The sequence below is a fragment of the Eptatretus burgeri genome, chromosome 13, assembly GCF_056783735.1.
Source record: "Eptatretus burgeri isolate ZD-2024b chromosome 13, Ebu_testis_v1, whole genome shotgun sequence".
In the NCBI taxonomy this organism is placed as follows: Eukaryota; Metazoa; Chordata; class Myxini; order Myxiniformes; family Myxinidae; genus Eptatretus; species Eptatretus burgeri.
This window is the reverse complement of record NC_140973.1, coordinates 59197272-59203804: the sequence shown is the minus strand read 5'-3', so window position 1 is coordinate 59203804 and position 6533 is coordinate 59197272. Positions and strand designations below refer to the sequence as shown.

At 40.9% G+C, this 6533-nt stretch overlaps 1 long non-coding RNA gene across 1 annotated transcript; it reads left to right on the top strand.

The window, feature by feature from the left end:
* The first annotated feature begins 598 nt into the window (after positions 1 to 598).
* On the top strand, positions 599 to 5986 carry LOC147014571 (uncharacterized). The gene is made up of 2 exons (XR_015050806.1): positions 599 to 847; positions 4062 to 5986. It is a non-coding gene; the product is annotated as an uncharacterized LOC147014571 (long non-coding RNA).
* The last annotated feature ends 547 nt before the right edge of the window (positions 5987 to 6533 follow it).

Sequence of the window (6533 nt, the reverse complement as noted above, 5' to 3'; positions counted from 1 at the left end):
ACCTTGGGCCCCTTCTGAGTGTTGACCTGGTGCCATTTTTAACCCCGCTCTGGTGAACACGATTTAGGATCTGGAGATGGATCTACTCCACTCTCCAGAGAGGTGTGATGTCAATTAAACATGACATTCTATCATTATGCCTGGGGATCCTAGCGTTTTGAGTTCCTGAGTTCAAATCCCATTCAGCTGTTGAATTAATACCAGGTGAGGTTGACTCTGCCTGTCATCCTTCCAAGGTTGGCAAAATGAGTACCAGCATCCTGTGTTGGACTGGTGACCCGTCCAGGATTGTGCCCAATATCCAAAGAGACTGCTTTACGCATCATCCAACGTTCTGCACAGAGTATGGTCCCAATGGATGGATGGATACTATCACTGGTTGACAACTATTAATAACCCGCATCGTTTGTAGTTTTACTTTCGAAGCAAACAGAAATGTCTTCACAAATTGTGCATTCCTGAAATTGTGATGCTCAAGCTCATTCACTCACTTTTCTTGAAATTCTCGTTTGAGAAAGCTTTGATGTGAAATGATGTCATGTTGTTTTGTTTCTAAAATCTTCGTACTCAGACGTCATAAACAGAAAATAATTCTCAAACCATGGGTGGTTTCACCATTTTCGTTGCAAACCAATAAATACAGAGACAGCAGGAGAGCAAAGGAGTCGAGACACTCGGGCTGAATGTTCATGCTTTTGGAAGTTCGAGTGATCCTTTCTTTCTGCTTAATCTTTCTGAACCAATAACCTTCCATAAGAACAGGGTTTCATTAAGAAATAAAAACAGTCATACATCATTACTGGATTTGATCTTCACAAGTTCCCACGTTCTACTCAAAGGAACAAAGGTACGTTTTGTACAATTTATTGTTAAAATTACAACATAAATGCAGAATCGATTTAGAATTGTTCAAAAATCTCATGGGTTGAAGTTTTGAGATATTTGATGCAAACATTTATTTTCCTTCATTTTATTCTAATGCCCGTTGAATAATTAATTTATTATTTCCCATCATTTTTATCATAACACAAACGGTTTCATTTGTTGTACAAGCAATAAAAACATTTATTAAAAATTAAAAAGGATGTCGGGATGTTACTCCAAAACGTATGTAACCAAGGTCACAAGAAATGATCATGTGATACCATCCCGACATCTTTCTTTGAATAATGGTTGTCCCAAGAAAATGTTATATCGAACACACACACACACACACACACACACACACACACACACACACACACACACACACACACACACACACACACACACACACACACACACACACACACACACACACACACACTTGTACAGTATCAGCTACTCCTGAAATATAATATAATTTTAAGGATTGTTGAAAATAATGTAAACTTCAAAACATAGTTCCCTTACCGAAAGTAAGAATCTTAACCTGTAAGTAATTGAATGGTTTCCCGACTGCATGGATCATCAGCTGGGCACCATTCCACCTCGAGGTTTTGATCCTTTCAGCCAAAAACCTCTCCAAACTGCGGATCCACAACCACAGATCCACATCCGTATATCCACAACCTCGGTCACGGATCCACATCAGTCGATCCACAACCTCGGTCATGGATCCACATCAGTAGATCCACAACCTTGGTCACGGATCCACATCAGTAGATGAGCCACATCAGTAGATCCACAACCTCGGTCACCGATCCACATCAGAAGATTCACAACCTCGGTCACGGATCCACATCAATAGATCCACAACCTCGGTCACGTATCCACATCAGTCAATCCACAACCTCGGTCATGGATCCACATCAGTAGATTAGCCACATCAGTCGACCCACAACCTCAGTCATGGATCCACATCAGTAGATCAGCCACATCAGTAGATCCATAACCTCGGTCACCGATCCACATCAGTTTATCCACAACCTCGGTCACGTCTCCACATCAGTCAATCCACAACCTCGGTCACGGATCCACATCAGTAGATTAGCCACATAAGTCGACCCACAACCTCGGTCATGGATCCACATCAGTCAATCCACAACCTGAGTCACGGATCCACATCAGTAGATTAGCCACATCAGTAGATCCACAACCTCGGTCATGGATCCACATCAGTAGATCCACAACCTCGGTCACAGATCCACATCAGTAGATCCACAACCTCGGTCACAGATCCACATCAGTAGATTAGCTACATCAGTAGATCCACAACATCTGTTGCATCCATGCAGTCAGTCAACCCATCAATGCAACATCACCAATCAGACTTTACTCACTCAAGGATTTAATGTATTATCACATAGTTACAACTCTCATGACACATTCCATTATATGATAATATATTAAGTCATGCACATCTTACCTTAAATATAACATGTCCACCAACTCGCACGACCACCACACTTACTACAAAATCAAAGAGTTGTTCAAATTTTCAAACAGTTATTAAAAAACGGGTTTTTTCATGCTTTCTTGTCTCCTCGCAACCACTAAAATGGGTTTAAATGGTTTCCATATATATTTATTAACAATGTGTTTATATAAATATCTCGTTAATATTTTTACTATTCGTAATTTTATTTCACTAATTATATTTGGTGTCGTTTTATGATCTAAAAGAAAACTTGTTTTAATCTGCTAACTGCAGCTCCCTGTGTTGGCATACTCCTGATTAGTTGTTTTAATCTATTGACAAGTTCAGTGCTGTCTGTGGTCGCTCTCACAGTCCTAATTATTTCACCTGTTAACCGTAGCATGGAAGAGCTTCTTGGGAATGTTGCTGTCGAAGAAAGGTATTCGTACAATGTGGAATGGAAAAGGATCTCATGTATCAAATAATTTGGTGTGAAATTTATTATTATTGATATCGATTTGTAATTCCCAAAACGAAATTAGAGCGTGAGTTTGGTTTTCCTTTTTAAAATTCGAGTTCTTTAAAATAAATATCATCATGAAGCTGATCAAATACAAATCCATCATTAATTGTTCGGAAATCATCAACGTCAATGAATCTAAAGATGTTTCCACACCTTCATGCAGTTATTAGTTAATTTCTGCACATGTTCTGGACCCAATCAGACTCGGACATGTGCAGGAACAAATTTACAAATGAAGGGGCCAGATCTGAACCCATGGGTATCCCCGTTGTTTGCTGGAGTATCTTGTTGCCAAATATAAAGAAACTGTTGCTTTGGAGAAATTGAATACTTTCTTTAAATTAATTTTTTTGAAAAACTACAAGAATATTGATTTTCCTTTATCGACCAGTTTGCTCTTTTTTGATAGACTTCCATGTACACTTTATGTTTTATCCTGCAAATGCTTTATCTACCGCTCTGTTCAATACAGTTACGAGCTTGTTTTATAGAGTGTTTGTGGATAATGTCGAAAAATCATAAGTTGATGGACATTTAGTTGATAAATAAAATAAACACATTATTACACACACGACACACTACAAACAATGCACACACACACACACACACACACACACACACACACACACACACACACACACACACACACACACACACACACACACACACACACACACACACACACACACACACACACACACACGTGGTGGACTTTCAGAATGAATGTTCGCATGAATTATGTGAATAGAAATTATGCGGGATTGACTTTTTGATCCTGACCTAATTTTAAGGTCATGACCTGATTATAGACATTTGAACATTTTTCACCATAACTTGACTAAGGTTTGTTTGATCAGAGTGAAATTGCCCTCTCAAGATAGCTTAGACTACAGGAAGGCACATTTAAGCTTAATTTAAAACATACCTCTCTGGGTTAAAGGTCAAGGGTTTACACCCCAAGGAGTACTCATTACCACCATTTCGGTTTTTCTCCATTTTTTTTTCTGCGAATGTTGTCCGAGCTGAATGTCGGATCTGGCTGGGACTTTCGAAATTAAATTTTGCATCAATGATTGGAATAAAATGTACTGTAAATTTGTAGTATAACTGTACTGTATAAACAAAACAACCCATGAATGTCATGCTGAATCGAACTTTTGTAAATTTGCATTTTTTTTTTCCTCTTTCATTTCCCCCCAGATCGAATCCAACTTCGTTCTCAAAGATCATTTCTTTTCCAATATACTGTAGTTCGCTCACCTATCCTGAGGGTCAGATAGAGCTTTATACTGTAATTTAAATTAATACGTCACAAAATAATTGATCGCGTGACAGAGAATTGAGATCATCATCATGATCGGTAGTTTTCCCTTCAGCACCTTCCAGGGAATGAAGGAAATATCAAACATTTTCAAAGAGCAATACAAGACTCGTTTTCCAGATTTTACAACAAAACTTCCATTTAAACAAACCAGAGCGGTGTTCGTCACAGAGAAGAGAGAATTCGTGATCGTAGAAAATGATAACCATTCGATCCACATCTTGAACGAAGAAGGAAGAATTTTGAACAGTTTCGGGAGATTTGGTACGACTCCAACTTGTTTGAACTTCCCGTCGGACGTGACCGTCACAAAACATTATGACGTCATCGTCGCCGATACGTGCAATGACGCAGTGAAGGCATTCACCTGGCACGGCGATTATACCATCCAATGGACCATTCAAAGACCTACAGCCGTAGCAATGGTATCTGATGACATGTTAGTCGTCGGATCGGAAACAAACCTTGATTTGTTTCACATCGATTGGCGTTGCAGAAGCAACAGTCTGGTCCAGAAGGTCCGATTCAATGTCATCAAAATGGTCGTTGATTCAAATTCTCAGAACGTTTACGTGTTGGGCCGTGATACAGAGGGCAGTCGGTCAGAAAGAAGGAGGAGAGTGCAGCTCGGAAGGTCCAGCCATGAGGTCCACATCATGGTTTTGCGTTTATTCCAAGGAGCGCGAGGTTACAGCTTCAGAAGGGACCAACGAGTGAACATGCCGAGGAGTGTGCTCGGACCAGACATGCCCCAGCTGATGGAGTTTGAGGAGGAAGGTGGTACTTCTTACATCCCAACAACCCCGTGCATCTGTGTAACAAACGGCAAGCTCATAATGGCACGGGATGGAGAAGTGACCATGTCTACAATCACTGGATCTGATGTCAACGGTCGACCGGAGATGATTGAGCTTGATGATGAAGAAAGAAATCGAAACGCCAGTGACAATAAAGTTCCAGGATACTTGAAACCTCCCATTCAAGCACTTGCGACAATGTTGGACGGGCGCATGGTTGTTGTAAAAAACGACCGATTGATTGTCACCTGGAAGGCCGATTCATTGTGATTGCCACCTGGAAGACCGTTGATTCAGTTCATTATCAAGTGCTAATATTTTCACATAAATGGCTCATGGAATGGAATGCCATTAATAATTCTTTGCAATTGTATTCCTTGCTGTGTCATCCACTTGGCATTTAATGTATTTTATTGAAATATTTATTTTTCTTATGCAAAAATGGAAACGAATATCCGAAGGGTCCACGGTCTGTGGGACGACACTGAGTCGAACGAGTGGTCCTATGATCCTGTTCGACCTCAAACAAGAAAATGGTGGAATGTTTCGAGCATCCACTCAAGAGTCTGGGAGGCTGGTGCTTCAAACCCAGGCCGAGTCAGAGTGAAGACTTTGAAATTGATATGTGCTTCTACCTTTCTTGATGCTCAGAATTTGAAAGTGTTAGAGCACGGACAAACAACCACAAGGTTGCAACCATCGCATAGGCTTCGATGGGCTGATTGCCCTCCTGCATTGAATCATTCCCTGTGAGTAATCCACTTTGGGGGTTGTTTGTTTTTACTATGTGGAGGTGGTGCAAAACCCAGCAGAGTCATACCAAAGACTACATTTTGTAATAAAATGGAACAAACCACCCATGACAATCCTTGCCAAGAAATTGCCTCGGCAGCACCACCACTGTACATATGTGGTGCATGGTGTTCTTTTTTATTCACATCGATCTACATGTATTTATTATTATTGTCCATGTTATTTATTAATCAATAAATTGAAAATGGACTTCAGGTGGGTGTATCTGTACCTTCTTTTCCACGGGCAGTTTGGGTGTAAAGAGAGCTGCAGGCTTTGTGGAGCAGAGTCTTATGTGGGAATTTAAATGTATATTTATTATATAATGGATATCACTGCTGTAGATCCACTGGACAAAAGTGGCAGATCAATTCCAGATGATTTTGGTCACCACCGAGTGTTAAATGGAAAATGTGAGTTTCTGCATTGATATCGTGGACACGATTGTTCCATTAGAGGAGTTCAGTTGCAGGAGTAAGCCTGGAGTTGGCTTTGTGGTTAGGGGGGCGGCTTGGGATCCTGGGGTCCTGAGTTCAAGCCCCGTTGGGCTGCTGAATTAATACTCCAGGAGGTTGACTCAGCCTGTCATCCTTCCGAGGTCGGCAAAATGAGCACCAGTGCACTGGTAAGGGGGACATTGCATCAGCGGCATAGCCGCGTCCCAACCAATGATGCAACCAGCAGCCACAGGCTGCACTCGATAGAGAGAGTTACAAGAGTAGGGAAATCTTCGTTCAATGGTTGTGGGTTTGATGCTTCCTC